General features: G+C 38.9%; 1 protein-coding gene and 1 pseudogene across 1 annotated transcript in view; one reads left to right on the plus strand and one right to left on the minus strand.

Moving 5' to 3' along the window:
• The window catches only part of GOLPH3 (golgi phosphoprotein 3), a 61,947-nt gene that overhangs the window by 20,490 nt on the left and 20,460 nt on the right, over positions 1-20,997 (plus strand). The window lies entirely within an intron of this gene.
• On the minus strand, positions 10,657-11,538 carry LOC122895669 (annotated as a pseudogene).

Here is a 20,997-nt window from a genome sequence, read left to right on the forward strand (position 1 = left end):
TAAAAAAAAAAAAAAAAAAAGTGTGTATACAGGATGAGATCACTGTGCATTATACCTGGGGAGTGGATGGGAGAAGCCTGAGCAGCAGCTGCTGAGCAGCACAGCAGAGTGGTGGTGTGGAAGCCCCGGGGAGGAGGGGCAGGGTCCGCAGCATCAGACGTTTCAGGGCAGATATTTAAGAGAAGGCTCATTGGGAATTGTATCAGATTGCATGGTTTGAGAGTGAAAGGGAAGTGATGGAGAGTTATTTTTTGACTTAACAGTTGACCCTTGAACAGTGTGGATATTGGGGCACCAACACCAACCCTTGCCCTGTGCGTTAGAAAATTCATGTATAGCTTTTGACTTCCCTAGAGCTTAACAACTAATAGCCTGCTGTTGACTGAAGGCCTTACTGATAATGTAAGGTCTATTATCACAATTGTGTATATTGATTATATGCTGTATTCTTTAAATTAGAGAAAAGGAACACCTGGGTGGCTCTTCTGGTAAGTGTCTGCCTTTGGCTCAGGTCGTGATCTCAGAGTCCTGGCATTGAGCCTCGCATTGTGCTTTGTAGGGAGTCTGCTGCTCCCTCTCCCTTTGCCCCATCCCCACTGTGCCCTCGTTTGCTCTCAAATAAATAAATAAAATCTTAGGGAGAAAATGTTACTAAAATCCTGAGGAAGAGGAAATACATTTGCAGTGCTGTACTGTACTGGAAAAAATCTGCAGATAAGTGGACCTGTGTAGTTCAAACTCATGTTATTCAAAGGTCAACTGTAGTTTTGTTTTGTTTGTTTATTTGAGAGAGAGGGAAGGGGAGTGAGCGAGCATGGGGGTGGTAGACGGAGAGGGAGAAGCAGGCTCCCACTGAGCAGAGAGCCTGACTCGGGGCCTGTGGGGCTCTATCCCATCTGGGACTGTGACCTGAGTGGAAGGCAGGCGTTTAAGGGACTGAGCCACCCAGGCACCTGGGGTCACCTGTAGTTTGTGGTGAATGGGGAGGATATAGGGCAGGACTGGTCCACGCCTTCCTAGCAGGCAGTCTGGAGAATGTTTGCATATCAATAGGAAGGCAAGAGGTTTAAGATACTTTAGAAAGACTGGAATTGTGAGGAGAGGTACTTTTTTTTTTTTTTTTTTAATTTTATTTATTTGACGGAGAAACACAGCGGGAGAGGGAACACAAGCAGGGGGAGCAGGAGAGGGAGAAGCAGGCTCCCTGTAGAGCAGGGAGTCTGATGTGAGACTATCCCAGGATCCTGGTATCCTGACCTGAGCCAAAGGCAGCCACTTAACTACTGAGCCACCCAAGGGCCCTGAGGAAAGGTACTTCTTGAGATGGCGGAGCGTGTGTAATGTGTGAGCCTTAGGCAGTTTTTCTGTTGTAACCAGACAAAAGAATGAGGATGGACAGAGTTGAGTTTATTGGTTTGGTTCATTGCTAGAAGTTGAGGCCATTCCTATCAGATGGCATTTACCTCTTATGAAGTCATCTGCTTCATAAAATGGAAGCATAAATGTAAACATAAGAGATTTGAGGAGAACGGAATTTTGAAACAGCGGCCATAGGGAATGGTCAGAGCTTTGATGAGGGAAGCTTATAGAAGGATTTTCCAGGTATCATTCATGACTTAGTTTAAGTTGTATGGAGATTGCAAGGTATTTTTCCCCCACTAGGAGTTCAGAAGCACAGAAAAGGAGACAGTGGACAGTTGCATTGTCTGGGTTGAGTTTTGCTAGGCAAATGCAGTGGAAGAAAAATAGAAAATGTACTTAGGAAATTAGCAAGGGTGTAGTTGAAGTGGTGTATTCTTGGCTTGTTTTCCCTATTTTTGAATTGGGAATAATAATAGTACCTCAGAAGGTTATTATGGAGGTGTAAATGAGTTACTGCATGTTTAGTATTTAGAATAATATTTGGCATGTGAGTGCTCAGTAAACGATTGTGTGCTTACTGGAGGTGAGGGTAAAAATGGAGGGGGCTGATGTGAGGAAAGGAGGGAGGCTTGGGATTGGAGTCCCCCCATATTAAGGAAGAATTGGAGGTAGATTGAATTTATTACTAGGATTGGGTTCTAACAGAGGTTTTTGGGGTTTGAGTCCGGTATCCCAAGTTCTTAGGGAGTGGGATTCTTATCCTGGAGTCAATGGTAGAATTCAGGATAAGACACTTGAATGGGGAAAAAAAGAATTTCTTTAAAAATAAAAAAATTGAAACAAGAGTTGACATATATTACTTTCAGGTGTATAATGTAGTGAGTCAACACTTACATACAAAATGCTTACCACAGTAAGTGTATCTGTCATTTGTCATAATACAAGGTTATTGCAGTGTTACTATGTACCCTATGCTATCTTTTTCATTCTTGTGAGTTACTTATCTACAGTGGGAAGTTTGTACTTCTTAATTGCTATTCATCCATCCCACACCCTCCTCCCCTCTGACAACCACCAGTTTGTTCCTTATGAGTCATTTTCTGTTTTCTGTTGTTCTTGTTGGTTTGTTTTACAGATTCCACTCAAATACAGTATTTGTCTTTGACTTATTTCACTTAGCATACCTTCTAGGCCCATTCATTTTGTGAAGGGCAAGATTTTATTCTTTTCTGTGAGTGAATAATATTGTGTATATATGCCATCTCTTTATCATCTTTCTGCCGTTGGACACTTAGATTGCTTCCATATCCTGGCTGTTGTAAATAATGCTGCAGTAAACATAGGGATGCATATATCTTTTCAAATTAGTGTTTTCCTTATTTTTAGGTAAAATTCCAGAAGTGGAATTACTGAATTGTATGATAATTTGATTTTTAGTTTTTTGAGGAACCTCCATACTGTTTTTAAGAGTGGCTGTAACGAGTTTACATTTCCAACAACAGCATATGAGGGTTCATTTCTCTCCATATCCTTGTCAAGTATTTGTTATATCTTGTCTTTTTGACACTAGCCAGTCTGACTGATGTGATGTAATTTCTCATGGTTTTGATTTGGATGATCCTGGTGATTACTGAAGTTGAACACCTTTTCATGTATCTGTTTGCCATCTGTATGTCTTCTTTTAAAAAATGTTCAGGCCCTTTGCCTGTTTTTAAGCAGATTATGGTTATTATTTTGATGTTGTTTTGAGTTCTTTCTATATTTTGGATATTAACCCCTTATCAGATACATGATTTCTGAGTATCTTCCATTCAGCAGATTGCCTTTCCTTGTGATGATGGTTTCCTTCGCTGTGCAAAAGCTTTTTTAGTTTAGTCTAGTCCCTTTTGTTTGCTTTTTTCCCCCCTTGCCTCAGTAGACATATCCAGAAAAATGTTAAGGCTGCCGCCTATGAGTTTACTATATTTTCTTTAGGAGTTTTATGGTTTCAAGATTTACATTTATATCTTTAATCTGTTTTGAGTTCATTTTTGTGTATGGTGTAAGAAAGTGGTCCAGTTTCATTCTTGTGTATGTAATGTCTAGTTTTCCCACACCCATTTATTGAAGAGACTGTGTTTTTCCTATGGTACATTCTTTCTTTCCTTTTTTTTTTTTTTTTAAGCTTTTATTTATTTATTTGACAGAGATGCAGTGAGATTGACCTTAAAGTCGTGGGTTTATTTCTGGGCTCACTCTCAGTCCTCTTCCATTGATTCATGTGCCAGTATCATACTGTTGTGATTATTATAGCTTTGTAGTATAGTTTGAAATCTGGGATTGTGATACCTTCATCTTCCTTCTTTTTTCTCAAGATTGCTTTGGTTCTAGTCTTTTTGTAGTTTGATATGACTTTTAGGATTTTTTGTTTGTTTAGTTCCGTGAAAAATACTGTTGGTATTTTCATAAGGATTGCATTAAATCTGTAGCTCTTTGTGTGGTGTGGGTATTTTAATAATACTAATTTTCCAATCCTTTAGCATGATATATCTTCCCATTTATTTGTGTCTTCAGTTTCTTTCATTAGTGTCTTCTAGTTTTCAGCATACAGGTCTTTCCATTCTTGGTGAGATAGATTTATGTATGTATGTATGTATTTAAAAGATTTTTATTTATTTATTTATTTGTCAGAGAGAGAGACAGACAGACAGAGACAGAGAGAGAAAGAGAAAGAGAGAGAGATAACACGCATGCACAAGCAGGCAGAGTGGCAGGCAGAGGCAGAGAGAGAAGCAGGCTCCATGCCCAGCAAGGAGCCTGATAGGGGACTTGATCCTAGGACCCTGGGATCACTACCAGAGCCGAAGGCAGTGGTTTAACTGGCTGAGCCACCCAGGCATTCCTTTGGTGAGATTTATTGCTAGGTATTTTTATTCTTTTTGGAATTGTTAGTGAGACTATTTTCTTACTTTGTCTTTCTGATAGCTTGTTATTAGTGGATAGAAACAGCAGATTTTTATGTATGTTTTTGTATCCTGAAGCTTTACCAAGTTCATTTCATGTTCTAGCAGTTTTTTGGGAGGGTTTTTAGGATTTTAGATGAGATTTTTATAGTATCATGTCATCTGCAAATAGTGACAGTTTTACTTTTCTCTTACCAGTTTGAATGCCTTTTATTTTATTTTATTTTATTTTTCTTGTCTGATTGCTGTGGCTGGGGCTTCCAGCACTGTTTTGAGTAAAAATGGCAAGAGCAGACATCCTTGTCTTGTTCCTAATCTTAAAGGAAAGGTTTTTGGCTTTTCACCTTTGAGTATGATATTAGTCGTGTGTGGGTTTGTCATTTGTGACTTTTATTAATTTGAGGTATGTTTTTTCTAAACCTACTTTGTTGAGGGTTTTTATTGTGAGTGGATTTTATACTTTGTTAAATGCTTTTTCTGCATCTGTTCAGATGATACTGTGGTTGTTTTTATACTTGATAATGTGGTGTTGTATCATGAATATTGAACCATGTTCGCATCCCAGGAATAAAGCCCAGTTTATTGTGGTGATTATTTTAGAATATATTGTTGGGTTCAGTTTGCTCATATTTTGTTGAGGGTTTTTATGTCTGTATTCATTAGAGATAGTGGCCTGTAGTGTTTTCTGTTTTGTTTTTGGTAGTGTCTTTATCTGGTTTTGGTGTCAGGGTAATGATGGCCTCAGAGAATGAATTTGGAAACTCGCATTCCTCTTCTAGTTTTGAAATAATTGGGCAAGAATAGGTATTAATTCTTTTTTATTTTATTTTTATTTTTATTTTTTTAAAGTAATCTCTGTGTCCAACATGGGGCTTGACCTCATGATGCAGAGTTAAAGAGGTGCATGCTCCACTGACAGAATCAGCCAGGCACCCACCCCTCTTTTACTATTTTGTAGAATTCACTGATGAAGCCACATGGTCCTGGACTTTATTTGTGGGGAGTTTTTTGATGAGTGATTGAATTTCATTACTAGTAATCAGTCTGTTCAATTTTCTCTTTCTTCTGTATTCCTAGGAATTTATCTATTTTTTGTAGATTGCCAAATTTGTTGGCATGTGATTCTTTGTAGTAGTCTTTTATAATCCTTTGTATTTCTGTGGTGTTCTGTAACTTCTTTTTCATTTTTGATTTGATTCAAGTCCTTTTTTTCTTGATTAGTCTGTCTAAAGGTTTATCAGTTTTATTTTTTTCAGAGAACCAGCTCTTAGTTTCATTGATCTTTTTTATATTTAGTCTTTATTTTGTTTCTGCTCTGATCTTTTAGAATTTCTTTCCTTTCTTCAAACTTTGGGCCTTGTTCTTTTTCTAGTCCTTTCAGGTATAAGGTTAGGTTGTTTGAGATATTTCTTGTTTCTTTAGGTTGGCCTGTATTACTGTAAACATTCCTCTTAGAACTCTGGGGAAAAGGACCTTTTGTAAGGACCTATAACTGAAAGTTAACCTCTGCTTCAGTTATGAATGTAGACAGGCAACAACCTAAAGTGTTAGCAGTGTTAGCAGTGTCTGAGTTTGGTATCAGAAACTAGAGAATTTTCATATCACAAGACAGCTGTTGTAGACACCTCACATCATTGTGTGCTGATCACTACATTGGAATTATAGTAGTTATGCGACTTGCCACCAGAATTTGTTTAATGTGCTAATAAAGCACACATCACAAATTTGTTTACTTTTAATATTTTCATAACTGTCAATGATTTGGTTTCCTTTGTAATCCTGTTTTTTTTTAAAATGCACTTAACAGACAGGGTAAATACTTAATTTTCTTTTTAAGGCCAGGTTTCAGATAAAGGAGGTTAGTATTACTTCCTGTGAGGTGTGGGTTTTTTGTTTTGTTTTGTTTTGTTTTCAAATTATGGCTTGTGTTTTTCTTTTTAAATATATTCTTTTGTTTCTGTCACTTATATTGATATTTTTGATGTTCAGATTGTTCCACCTTTGGCCTGTGGGAATTTCTTTTGGCTTCACTGTTCTTTTGATATGACCTATTGACCTTTGATAACTTGCTTTCTGTCAACACCCAACTACTGTCCCAGGCTTCTCTTATTGATGCCTTATTTCAGACCTAGAATCCATCATTCCTTTAGCGAATGCTAATTTTTATTTGTGGGAAGTAGACTGGTTACTAGGTATACTCAGTGTTAATGAGTTGTGATTGGTTCTAGGACTTTTTAGTGCACAGAAAACATGTTTTTTTTTTCTTTTTCTTTTCTTTTTTTTTTTTTTTAAAGATTTTTATTTATTAGAGAAAGAGCAAGCACAAGCATGGGAGGGGCAGAGGGAGGAGCAGATCCCCGTTGAGCAGAAGGCCTGATGTGGGGCTCCATCCCCGATTTGGGGCTCAGTGTGTGCATTCCAGGATCATGACCTGAACTGAAGGCAGATACTTAACTGACTGAGCCACTCAGGTGCCCCTAGAATATATTTTCAGCGGGGGACAGAGCTAGCAAACACTTTTTGGGAGGGAAAAAAATCAGTTATATAGTTTCTGGTTCAAATTTAACATTGTGGATTTTTATTTTACTCACTGGATTTTATACTTTATCTCCTTTTCTCATTGAAGATCTTGATTTCTAAAGTATTAACATATTTGTATTGGCTTACTGTATGTATTAAAAGAATTTCAGCAGTACCTGGGTGGCCCATTCAGTTAAGTAGTCTGCCTTGGGCTCAGGTTGTGATCTTGGGGTCCTGGGATTGAGTCCCATATTGGGCTCTGAGCTGAGTGGGGAATCTGCTTCTCTCTCATCCTCTGCCTCTTTTCCCCTCTGTTCTTTCTCTCTTTCTAATAAATAAAATGTTAAATAAAATGTTTTCAAAAATAATAATAATGTCAGTATTACTACTAATTGATTGTTGGGTTCAGCCTTAAGTTTCTGTGTAGTACTTTAAAAAAAAAAAAAAGAATGAATTAATTAATTTTAGAGAGAGGGACAGCATGAGTTGGGAGGGGCAGAGGGAGAAGGAGGGAGAGAATCCTGAGCAGGCTCCATGCTCAGTGCTGAGCCAGACCTCGCTCTGATGACCCTGAGAGCATGACCTGTGCCAAAATCAAGAGTCCGATGCTTGACCCCCTGAGCCACCTATGTGCCCTACTATTAGTACTTTTGCTGAAGATGTACATTTAAAATGCTGCCTTCTTTGTATTTCATTCCTTCCTTCCCCTATTGGTAATTTTTTTTTTAAGATTTTTAAATTTCTTTATTTAACAGAGAGAGAGATTACAAGTAGGCAGAGAGGCAGGCAGAGAGATGGGAGGAAGCAGGCTCCCTGCTGAGCAGAGAGCCCAGGTGGGGCTCAATCCCAGGACCCTAAGATCATGACCTGAGCCGAGGCTCAACCCACTGAGCCACCCAGGTGCCCCATCTATTGGTAGTTTAAAAAAAAAATAGTTTGGGGTTTATCTTTCCAGTATTTCTTAGTAAAATTACATATATTCATTCTTGCCCCTCTCCTCCATATACAAAAGGTAGCCTATTATATATGTTGTTTAGTGTCTTCCTTTTTTCATGTTATAGCCTGAAGATTGTTTTTATCATTATGTAGAGGTCTTTTACGGCTCTGTATTACTTTATTATGTGTATATCTTTCTGTATTCATAAAGTCCCTTACTGATGGATTTATGGGATTTATGGATTTCCAAGTTTTCCCAACTTCAAATAATGTCACATTTAATGACTATATGCATATATTGTTTTGTATTTATGAATTTGTTTTCACAGTAGATTCCTAGAAGTAGGATTGTCTGGTCGAAGGGTACATAATGGTTTTCCTAGATTTCCAAATTCCCCTTGGTAGGAGTGGTGTCAGCTCTGCATTCCCATCATAGTGTGTAAGAGTGCCTATTGTTCTCATCTTTGTTAACACAGTATGTTGTCATATTACTGGATTTTTGCTAGTCTTGATAGGTAAGCATTGTTTTCTGTAGCTTTAAAAATTGTAAAATAAACACAGCATGAAAGTTACTGTTTTAACCATTGTTCACTGGCACAAGGACATTCTCATTGTTACGTAGCTTTCACCACCATCCATCTCAAAAAGCACTACACCAACCCAGACTGAAACTCTACCCTTTAAATAACTCCCCATTCCCTGCCCACCTGCCCTGGGCAACCACCATTCTGCTTTCTGTCAATGAATTTAACTGTTGTAGGTACCTCATGTAAGTGGAATCATTATGCTTGCCTTCTTGTGACTGGCTTATTTCACTTGATAAAATGTCACCCAGGTTTGTCCATGTTGTAGCATGTGTCAGAATTTCTTTTTAAAGCTAAAATGGCCCATTGTATGTATATGCCATATTTTGCTTATCTGGTCATCTGGTGATGGACACTGGCTTCTTTTTGAACTGTTTTTTTTGGATTCTTACATAATTTAAGCACGTATTTTCTTACGAATGACAAAGTATCTTTCCATATGTTTAAGTCCTTTTGTGAATTTTTCTGTTCATGTTGTTTGCTGCTGCTGCTCCTTTTTTTTTTTTTTAAAGATTTTATTTATTTATTTGATAAAGAGAGAGCATGAGTAGAGAGGCAGAGGCAGGGGCAGAGGGAGAGGGAGAAGCAGACTCCCTGCTGAGTAGGGATGTTGATGGAGAGCTTGATCCTAGGATCCCAAGACCGTGACCTGAGCTGAAGGCAGATGCCCAACCAGTTGAGCCATTCAGGCTCTCCTTGCCTTTTTTTTTTTTTTTTTTTTTTTTCCTTTTGAAGAGGGAGTGTGGTGGTGGGAAGGGGCAAAGGCAGAGAGAGAGAGAGAATCTTAAGCAGGTTCCATATCCAGCACAGAACCTTAGACCATGACCTGAGCTGAAATCAAGAGTTAGATGCTTAACTGACTGAGCCACTCAGATGCCCCTGTATCTTTTGCTTTTATAAAAATTGAGTATTCATCTTATTTTCCTTTAATTTTTAATAATTGTATATTAGAGATATTAGCCTTATATCTGTGTTTTTTTTTTTTTTTTTTTTTTTTAAGATTTTGTTTGACAGAGAGAGACAGTGAGAGAGGGAACACAAACAGTGGAGTGGAGGGAGTGGGAGAGGGAGAAGCAGGCTTCCCACTGAGCAGGGAGCCTGATGGGGGGCTTGATCCCAGAACCCTGGAATGATGACCTGAGCTGAAGGCAGACACTTAACGACTGAGCCACCCAGGCACACCTGTGATATGTTTTAAACTTCCTACATTTGCCTTTGTTTTTTGACTTACGGTGTTTGCCATGCAGCCTTTAAAAAATTTGTATAATTTATCAGTCTCTTTTTTCTTTCAGATTCAAGTAATAGCTGTAGTTTTTTTCCCACGCCAGGGTATGAAAGTATTCACTCCTTTTTTCTTTTAGTATTTACATTGATTGTTTCATTTCACATTTCAGTCCCTGATCCATTTGGACTTTTATTTAGAAGTATAATATGAGGGACGCCTGGGTGGCTCAGTTGGTTAAGCAGCTGCCTTCGGCTCAGGTCATGATCCCAGCATTCTGGGATCGAGTCCCACATCGGGCTCCTTGCTCGGCGGGGAGCCTGCTTCTCCCTCTGCTTCTGCCTGCCATTCTGTCTGCCTGTGCTCGCTCGCTCTCCTTCTCTTTCTCTCTGATAAATAAATAAAATCTTAAAAAAAAAAATCTTAAAAAAAAGTATAATATGAAGTATGGATTCAGTTTTCTTTTTCTGAGTGGCTGTCCATCTTCCCATTTTATACTGATTTGAGGTAACAGTTTTATCATGTATTAGATTTCAATATATTCTTTGTTTTTTTTTAAAGATTTTATTTATTTGACAGATCACAAGTAGGCAGAGAGGCAGGCAGAGAGAGAGGAGGAAACAGGCTCCCTGCTGTGCAGAGAGCCCGATGTGGGGCTTGATCCTGGGACCCTGAGATCATGACCTGAGCCAAAGGCAGAGGCTTTAACCCACTGAGCCACCCAGGTGCCCCTCGATATATTCTTGAGTCTCTTCCTGAGTTTTATTCTTTTGGTCATTTGTTCATGTATTGGTATCCTAACATTTAATTTCAAGAGGCTTTAAATCTCTTTTACTGTCTAGTAGGGCACTTTCATTTTCTGTTCCTCACATACTGTTCCCTCTCCCTCCCCAGTTTTCCTGGTTATTCTTTTGAATTTATCTTTTTTTTTTAAATAGGTTTTTTCGTTTATTTCTCTTATGAGCTTAGTTGTAGCTGGATTTAAAGGGAGATGGGACTAGTAAGGTCAACAGGTCCAGGTTGGGGACCAAAGATGATACCAGAAACAGGTTTCTGATTATTCTTCCTTTTAGTAGTACTAGTTTTGTGAAGGTACTCAAGGAGCTGCTTTAGGCAGTGGTAGTCTCTTTAGCTGCCTTTCTCTTAGCCAGCATCCACTGCTTTTGTTTTGCCAGGCACTTTGTGGCAGAATAATGCCCCCCCCCCATGATAGTGGTAGTGGTCTTGGTAGGCCTTGGCCATCTGGGTGAACTGAGCCAGCTCCTTGGCACAGTTCTGCCTGTAGCTCTCACATTCCCTCTGCTGACAGGCCTTCAGCCTTTATTGGGTAATGTTGACAATTTCTTGATCAACTTTACGGTCTCTTCTCTATTGCATTTTTGCTTCAAACATGCACAAGATATCCTTTTCCTGGGACTCGGTGATGTCAGGCACATCGCGGAACTCCTGGTGGTAGTAGTGGTACCTGTTCTTCTCATGCCACTGCTCTATAAATTCTTGCTAGGTTCACTGGCCTGTCCATGAGGAGGTGGAAGGCCTTCGTCAGATAGGTTATGGGGTTGGGCAGTGAGATTTGTGGTGCGGGCACAGGCATACGGCGCAGGGTCTCCGGATCTCGGGGTGGGGTATGTGTCCTTGTCCCAGCTCTCTGGCATGGTGGCAGCACATGGGGGAGGGGAGCAGATTCACTCTCTGGCACACAACCTCAGCCTCTGCCTGGGTCCCATGGCCTCTATTTATTTTTATGAACGTTATTTTTAACTTTTATAGCTCTAGATAAAAACAAAACTTGCTATTTTTATTAGGATGATACTAATTTTATAAGTTAGGAAGAACTGATAACATAATGTTGTTTCTGTATCCAAGAGTGAGACATTTTCCATCTTCCAGGTCTGTTTTTAAGTCTTGCAGGGAAGTTTTAAGCTTTCTTCTTCTTCTTCTTCTTTTTTTTTTTTTAAAGATATTTATTTATTTGACACACACACACACACACACACACACACATATACACATCACAAGTATGCAGAGAGGCAGGCAGAGAGAGAGAAGGGAAAACAGGCTCCCTGCTGAGCAGAGAGCTCAGTGTAGGGCTAAATCCCAGGACCCTGGGATCAAGAGCTGAGCTGAAGGCAGAGGCCTTAACCCACTGAGCTACCTAGGCACCCCTTAAGCTTTCTTTGTATAGGTTTGCCTAGGTATTTTATTTTTTTTGGTTAATATTGTAAATAAGGTCTTTGAAAGGATAACTTTTTATCATTTTTATTTTTACTTTTTTATTTGTTTATGGCAGTTATTGATGTTTGTCAATTTTATAGTCCTAGTTCTTTTCTAAATTCTCTTATTGTAGTACTACACTTCAGTTTTTTTGGGGGGGGGTATCCATTTATTTATTTATTTATTTGGGTATCTAGTTATATCACCTGCAAGCATAGGTAGTTTTCCAGTTTTTCCGTCTCTTTTTGCTTATTCTTGCCTGATCTTTGAAGTCTGTCTTTTTTTTTTTTAAGATTTTTATTTATTTATTTGATAGAGAGAGATCACAAGTAGGTGGAGAGGCAGGCAGAGAGAGAGAGAGATGGAAGCAGGCTCCCTGCTGAGCAGAGAGCCCGATGCGGGACTCTATCCCAGGACCCCGAGATCATGACTTGAGCCGAAGGCAGCGGCATAACCCACTGAGCCACCCAGGTGCCCCTGAAGTCTGTCTTTATCTGAAGTCACCATCCTTCTCTCAGTCAGTTGAGTTATTTTTGCTAAGAACCTTTTCACACTTCTTTCAAAATGATTAAAAGTTCTTACAAGATTTCAAAAGTAATTTCATATACAAGGTATGTTAGTTGTTTTCTTTGAGATAGAATTCTCATGCCATACAGTTCACCCACTTTAAGTGTAGAATTCAGGGTTTTATGAATGTTCACCGAGTTGTGCAGCAGTCATTACAGTCAATTTTAGAACAGTTTCATTACCCCAAAGGGAAACTCAGACCCTTTAGCCATTGCCTCCCTTTTTTCCTGTCTGTCCAATTTTAGGGGGCCTTATGTTAGTTATCTTACACTCTGTAGCAAAATTTAACAGTTTGAACAAAACAACCAGGCCATTTCTGTCATAGTTCTCTGTGGATCAGGAATCTGGGCATTGCTTAACTGCGAGGCTCTGAATCAAGGTCTTCCAGGAGATTGCAGTTCAGTTGTTGGCCAGAGAGAGCTTCGGTTTCATCTGAAGGCTCAACTGGAGGAGGATTCGGTTTCTTGCAGGTTGAGGGACTGAGCACCTCAGTCTTTGCCTGGCATGTCTGTGTAGGACAGCTCAAAGCATGGCAGCTGGCAGAGCAAGGGATGAGGCCCAAGATGGAAGTCCACAGTGTATTTGTGACTGACCTCTGAAGTGACATACCCTGATATTTGTCATACTCTGTTAGAAGCAAGTCCAGTGTATGTTCACAAGGAGGAATTATATAAGGGTATGGATGCCAAGAGGCAGGGGATATTGGGGCCTTTCCTAGGGGCTGCTTCTGTACAAGGGTAGGATAACTAATTTTTCTGCAGTCTATTTTGTTTTTTGGCTTTTTTTTTTTTTTAAAGATTTTATTTATTTGAGAGAACGGGCAAGAGTGATGGAGCACGAGTGAGCATAAGCAGAATGGGGTTGAGCACAAGCCAGGGGAGGGGGACAGGCAGACTGCACTGAGTGCAGAGCCCGACACAGGGCTGGATTCCATGACCTTGAGATAATGACTTGAGCCTAAATGAAGAATTGGATACCACCTGAGCTACCCAGGCACCCCTGTTTTTTGGCTTTTTAACCCCATATTCTTTCTGATGATAGGCTACTTTCTGTAGGGCTCATTAGTTACCTTAACATAGCAGGATGTATAGTTTTTAGGCAATAGTGGTGATCTTTAGGTTTCTGTGTACTCTGGGTCCTGTCAGCCTGAGAGTTTTATTTGAATTCTTAAAATCTAAATGTAGTATAACTTGCCATGCCTCTGTAACTTACTGGTCTGCAGTATATTCCCAATTTTCTTACCAGTTTGACATTTAAGAAGATCACATTGCCAATTGAGAACTTGAAATTCTTGTCCTCTTCTAGGCTTATGTATAGCAGGGCCAGACACCAGTTTTCAGGTACCTCATTATAAATGCTTATCTATCCCGAGATGTGTTCACTTTATTCTTCAGACAGTTCTTTATATCCTATTGAAGAGCTTTTAAGGGGTGCCTGGGTGGCTCAGTTGGTTAAGCGTCTCCTTCAGAATCAGGGTGCTGGGGTCAAGTCCTGTATCAGGCTCCCTGCTCATCAGGGAGTCTACTTCTCCCTCTCCCTATGCTCCTCCACCCTGTTGGTGTTCGCTAGCTCGCTCTCTCTCATGAATATGTAAAATCTTTTTAAAAGAATTAAGGGTCTTTTTAGAATACCCTTGGTGATTGACTTGCAAATGCTTTTTTGGAATTCAGCATGATGAAGTATCTGGTTTTGCCCTAAGTCACGTACCCCCTTAGGGAATTCTTAATTGCTTAGACTCAACACTTGTAGAATGGAAGTCTGTCTCTTTCATGGTGTACATGAGAAAATGGAGACACAGAGAGGATATTAAATGACTTTTTTAAAATCCTGTAAAACATTTTCCTTATGGCCAGGGCTGGTATTCGGATTTCTCACATGTGGTCCAGACTAATTCTTCTACATCTCAGTGACACTCTTTGTGTAACGGTTTTTATTACGTAATTCTGTTTCTTGTTACGGGCTTATTCTGATTTTTATTTCTTATTCAGTTGGTTTTGGTAATTTGTGTTTTTCCAGGAATTTGAACATTTCATCTGAGTTGTCTGATTTATTGGCATATAGTTGTTTATAGTGTTCCCTTGTAGTCCTTTAAATTTCTGTAGGTTTAGAAGTGATGTGTCCCTCTTTTTATTTTTGACTTTGGTAATTTGCGTATCTCTGTCCTCTTTCTGCCTTTCTGCCTTTCTTCCTGTCCTCCTTTCTTCTGTTTTAAACTTGATTCTTGATTTTTTTTTTTTTAATAACTTTTGACTTCGTGGATCCCCTACCTCCCATTTTCGTATTTTGCATTCCATTGATTTCTGTACTGATCTTTATTTCCTCCCCCTTGGTTGATTTGGATTTAGTTTGTTGTTTTTCCTAGTTTCTTAAGGTGGGAGAATAGGTTGTTGATTTAAGACCTTTCTTCTTTTGTAATACAGGTATGTAATAGAGATGTAAATTTCTTTCTAAATACTACTTTAGCTGCATCCCATAGATTTTGATAATTTGTGTTTTTATTTTCATTGAGTTCAAAATATTTCCTATTTTTTTTGTGTGTGTGATTTCTTTGACCAGTGGATTATTTAGAAGTCATAGATTAATTTCCAAATGGAGATTTCCCAGATTTCATTCTGTTGATTTCTAGTTTAATTCCCTTGGAGTAAAACATACTTCATATGATTTCAGTCCTTTTAAAGTCATTGTTTTATGGGCTACCATGTGGTCCATCTTGGAAAAGATTCCAAGTGTGCTTGAAAATTGTGTATATTTTACTCTTGGTTGTTGGTGAGTTTTATAAATGCCATTTAAGTTGACATGGTTGGTAGTGTTGTTCAGTTTTGTATCTTTGTTTTTTGTCTAGTTCTATCACTTATTGTCATTGTAGTTAATTACTGTTACTGTATTGTGTATTTCTCTTGTTAGTTTTTGCTTCATGTATTTTGGGATTCTGTTGTTAGGTGTGTATATGTTTGTTTATAATTGTATTTTCTAAAGGTTAACTACTTTATCATGAAAATGCCCCCTTTGTTCCTCTTAATTTTCTTTACTCTAAAGTATACTTTGTCTTTTAACAAGAAAACTGTTCCAATTTTCTTTTGATTGCCGTTTGCATGTTCCTTTCATTCTTATAAACCATTTTATGTTTTGGAATTTAAACTGTCTTTTGTAGATAGCATATGGTCAGGTTTTTTATCCAGCCTTACAGTCTTTTATCTTTTTTTAATTTATTTTTAATTTTACTTATTTATTTTTAGATACTATTTATTTGAGAGAGTGAGCAAGACAGATCACAGAAGGAGAAGGAGAAGCAGATCCACTGCCAAGCAGAGAGCCCAACATGGGTCTTGATTCTAGGACCTTGAGATTCATTAATTGTATCTATCACCCAGTGCTTATCATAACGTGTGCCCTCCTTAATACCCATCACCCAGTTACCTAATTCCCTCCCTGCTCCCTTCTGTAACCCTCTGTTTCCCGGAATCTAGAGTCTCTCTGATTTCTTCCCATTCTGTTTTCCCTCCTTTCCCCTGTGGTTCTCTGCTCTATTCCATATTTCCACATCTGAGTGAAACCATATGATAATTGTGTTCTGCTTGATTTATTTCACTCAGCATAATCCCCTCCAGTTCCATCCGTGTCAGTGCAGATGGTGGGTATTCATCCTTTCTGATGGTTGAGTAATATCCTTCTTTATCCATGCATCTGTTGAAGGGCATCTCCGCTCCTTCCACAGTTTGGCTGTTGTGGACCTTGTTGCTATGAGCATTGGGGTGCATGTGGCCCTTTTTTTCACTGCATCGGTATCTTTGGGGTAAATACCCAGTAGAGCAGTTGCTGGGTCTTAGGATAACTCTGTTTTTAATGTCTGGAGGAACCTCCATACGGTTTTCTAGAGTGGCTGCACCAACTTGCATTCCCACCAACAATGTAAGAGGGTTCTCCTTTCTCCACATCCTCTCCAACCCTTGTTGTTTCCTGTCTTGTTGATTTTGACCTTTCTAAGTCATGTAAGATAGTATCTCATTGTGGTTTTGATTTATATTTCCGCATTGGCAAATACGATTTTTTAAAATTTACCTTTGCATCTACCTTTCTTCTATATGAATTTGAAATACCATATGACTTTCAGCAGCAGGACTTCCTTTAGTTAATTTCTAATCAGTTTGATCTGCTAGCAGCAGATTCATTATTTGTTTCATGCTCCTTTTTGAAGGTTAATTTTGCTGAGTTATCTATGTTTTGCTATGTTATCTCAGTGCCTTCTAATCTCCAGTCTCCAAAGTTTGTAGTGAGAAGTTCACTGGTAACTGTCTTACTCCCTTACATGTGAGAAGGTGTTTTGTCTTCCTGCTTTCAAGATTTTTCTCAACAGTTTGACTCTGACGTGTCTAAGTTTGACGATCTCTTTGTGTTTATCCAGTTTGGAGTTTATTGAGCATCTGGATCTTAGATGAATATTTTCCTAGTTTGGGAAATTTTCAGCTGTTACTTTTCTGTCTTTCTCTTTCTGAGAACTCCTTTTACTCCTATTCTGGGAATTTTGAAGATGTTAGTCTCTGAGGCTTTCCTCATCTTTTTCTTTTCTTCTTCTTTTTAACTCAAGTATACGTGACATTCCTCACTTTCTTCTTTTTTCTTGCTGTTCTTCAAATTCAAGTTGCTTGATTCTCTTTAATTTTAAATCTGTTGAGCTCTTGTAGTGAACTTTTCATTTCAGTTATTAATTTTAACTACAGAATTTTTGACTCGTTCTTGAGATTCTGTATTTGATGAATCATTCTTTCTTAATGAGTTATTGTCATTCTTTCCTTTATTTGTTAAATTTGATTTCCTTTAGTTCTTACCAGTTACTTAACAGACTGTCTCTCAAATTGGATTTGTCTGTTTTGTAAATACTTTTTTTTAGTTTTGATTTTTGTTGGTGTTTATTTTCATAATTATCCTACAACCTTAGAAGCAACAATCCGTGTTGACTTTATTTTCTGAATTTGTTACATAATATATGAAGGAATTGCAAGACAAATTAAAAACAACAACAAAAACAATAACAATTAAACAACAAAAACAACTTTTCTGGGTCACCAGCAATTTCAGCCTCTTCAGTAACTTAGTAAGTCTCAGTCCACTCACAGGTCTACTGATTCACACTTAGGTTAGTTTCTATTATCAAGTAATTTCTTTAATTACTATGGCTTATTCATTTTTTTTCTTATTGAGTTGAGTACAAATTCTTTTTTGCAAAAGAATATATTTGACATTTTCAAATTTATTGTCAAATCACTTTTGTAGTTTTGTTTTGAGTTTTACTTTTCAATTTCTAGTCATATGTATTGTATTTAACTAGTAAACTATAAATACTTTTTTAATGTGTATGTGTGTTTTTTTTAAGTGAGTTTTTTTTTTAAGTGTGTTTTTTACTTTTGTAAGGTTGGGAATATCAGGATTTAATTTGCTTCTAATTAGATGAGATTAATTGGAATGTGGACTTAAGTTATAAGTGGCATTTATTTGATTATAGGTCCTAATTTGCTGTCTTACAAATGATAATATGGGTGAATTGGACCGCTGTTTATTTATGAAATAAGTAAATGCCCTTATCATCATAACCAGGCTAGTTAAGTGCATGCAAGTTTGAATTTTTTAGACATGCACAATATTTGTTGGCCTATGTAAATCTTTTAGTTGTAGTTTCTCTACTTTGAGATCTTTGTCAGATACATAATGTCAACTCATTACATTTCTTTTAGCTTTATTAGAAGTTACTGCTTTGTAGTACCAAAATCGCTTCAGAGTAGTTTAATACAAGGAGATGCAGGTGTTCGGGAGTATAACCCGAACACATAGGAAAGGTTCTGTTGCTAGGAGGCTATTCCTAATGTGCGTCTGTCTCTGTATGTCTGTCTCTGTATGTCTTGGTTTGCCTCAGAGTTGTGTATTCTCTCATTTCTGTTCTGCATATCTCTTCTTTTTTCCTTTCTTTTTATTTTTTTCCTCTTCTGTTTTCTTTTCTGTTTACCTTCATTCTCAGACTGTAAACAAAATGACGGTGGCTTTGCAAGCCACGTAATCAGTTAGAACTCATATGCCAGTGCCCATGCCCGACCATATGACCGATGCAGCCTCTGTGTCTCCCAAGTTAGATTCCCAGGAGGGAAACTGTGGTTTGCCTATCCTGGTCCAAATAGATGTGGCAGGGTACAATCACCTCGTTGTGTAGAATCTGAAGGTGAGGGCAGAGTTTCAAAATAGGGTGTATGTGAACCAGGAGTGGCCTCAATAGTACAACTTTTGGATTGGGTTTGGTAGTAAACACCAAATATTTTGGTAACCTGATATTTTCTTTTGTTGAGGAAAGTCTGTTTAGAAAGCCATTTATAAAAAGATTGATCACACCAGAATTCAACACTATACAGAAGATAGATGCTTGACTGACTAAGCCACCTATGCGCCCCTGTGGAGTTGATTCTTTTTTTTTTTCTTCTTCTTCTTCTTCTTCTTTTTTTTTAAAATGATTTTATTTATTTGACAGAGAATAGCACAAGTAGGCAGAGCAGTCAGGAGAGGGAGAAGCAGGCGCTCCACTGAGCAGGGAGCCTGATGTGGGGCTTGATCCTGGGATCTTGGGATCATGAGCCAAAGGCCCCTGCTTAGCTGACTGAGCCACCCAGGCACTCCTAATTCTTAAAAAGCTTCTCATTAAGTGCTTCTGGAGCTTGTAACTCAAATGGTGAGGACTCAGTGTTTGTATTTTTAGGGGCCCAATAAAAGAACACTCCTTTCCCCATTCAGACTGAGCCACTGGAGAGAAGTAAAGGGAATCAGGCAACCAGAGGCCCAAATAAATATCAGCTTATCATTGAGAAAAAGCTGTGTTGGAGATTGTTGCTTAGACATGTAGCAGCATAGGGCTTTTTGTAGTCTCTGTAGACTACTTTTTTTTTTTTTTTTAAGATTTTATTTATTTATTTGGCAGACAGAGGTCACAAGTAGGCAGAGAGGCAGGCAGAGAGAGAGAGAGAGGAGGAAGCAGGCTCCCTGCTGAGCAGAGAGCCTGATGGGGGGCTCGATCCTAGAATCCTGGGATCATGACCTGAGCCGAAGGCAGAGGCTTTAACCCAAGGAGCCACCCAGGCGCCCCTGTAGACTACTTTTTGTAGTCTCCCCTAAGTTTAGATCTTGGAACTGCCCACCAAGGGAAGAATTGTGTCTGCAGGGCATGTCCCCGAGATCATTGCCTCATTCGTTATGTACCATTCATTTTTTTTTTTTTAAAGATTTAAAAAATTTTTTTATTTGACAGAGCTCATAAGTAGGCAGAGCAGCAAGCAGAGGGAGAGGGAGAGGAAGAAGCAGGCTCCCCCTGAGCAGGGAGCCCAATGTGGGGCTTGATCTCAGGACCCTGGGATCATGACCTGAGCTGAAGGCAGCCGCTTAACTGACACCCAGGCGCCCTTGTACCATTCATTCTTTGCTTGGCTCCTAGCTTCTGAATGGCATACTATAGGATAAAGGTAATTTATTTCAGTTTATGTTCCGCAACCTTCAGGAGGTCTGCCCTAAAGTTTGGCCATTTGTCTGAATGAGTCTGATGCCAGGGATTCTGAACAACAAAAGATTGACTGAAGGAGGACTCGATGATTAATGAATTAATTTAGCTGGTATCCCATTGGGAAAGTTTCTACTTATCTGGTTCTTATTTGTTGTTACTCAAGTAGAGATGCTTTGAATTAGTTTCCAGGGCCCTTGGATTCCCTGTCTTTTGTGTTCTATTTTTAGTTTTGTTGGAGGCCTTGTGAGCTGCACATGGTATCTTTAAATGTGCCCATTTTTTATTTTCTAGCATCCCAGCTCATCAGTATGACCATATTGGGGTCTTAATGCATTCTCTATTCTTGTATGTTCCCTCTTGTTTTGGACCCATGAACCTAATGAAGTCCTGTTTCTCTGGATTTTGTGAGAACCTCTCTGTTTGACATAGCTGCCTCTTCCATACCTGTGTTTGGAAAATACTGGAACTGATTTCTGATCACAAGCTTGTAGGACCCCAAAATAGTTTTCTTTTGGTCTTTTAACTTCTAGTTGTTTCTTCCGCAGTGAGTAGGGGACATCCTCAGGGTCCTATGGCTGTTGGTATTCTTAGTGCAGCTGCTCCTGCTTCATCAGTAAGTGGAGTGTGTGGCTGTGTGGTCCTCCCTAAGTGTGACCCTGAACTTGGAGTACCTCTCCTTAGACCAGCCATAGGCATGAAGATACTCCATTGCTGGTGATAGAATCTCAAACCCATTTAGGGATCTGAAGTGATTATTGACATCTAAGTACAAGAGCTGTGTGGTGTCACTGACTACTTAGTCATTATCGGGGCTTCTTTACCTTCTCACAGCATGGTTGGCAAAATATATAAAGTTGTGCCTTTTGAGCCAGATCATAAATTGCGTCATAGTGCCAGGTTTTCCTCACCTGTTTTAACTGTTACTCTTAATGTGCCTGGCTTGCTCTGATTAACAAATGGCGTACATTTTTAAGGGCCCACAAACTCAGCGTGCCCTGAATATATAACCATCCTGCCTGGATTACAGGTTCTTGGAATTTGTTTCAGGGGGTAATGGTTCGAGGCCAAAATCTTCTGGGCAGGGGTAGTTACTGACCTGCCCTTATAAAATCTTTTTAC

The sequence above is a fragment of the Neovison vison genome, chromosome 1 (assembly GCF_020171115.1).
Source record: "Neovison vison isolate M4711 chromosome 1, ASM_NN_V1, whole genome shotgun sequence".
NCBI classification, from domain to species: domain Eukaryota; kingdom Metazoa; phylum Chordata; class Mammalia; order Carnivora; family Mustelidae; genus Neogale; species Neogale vison.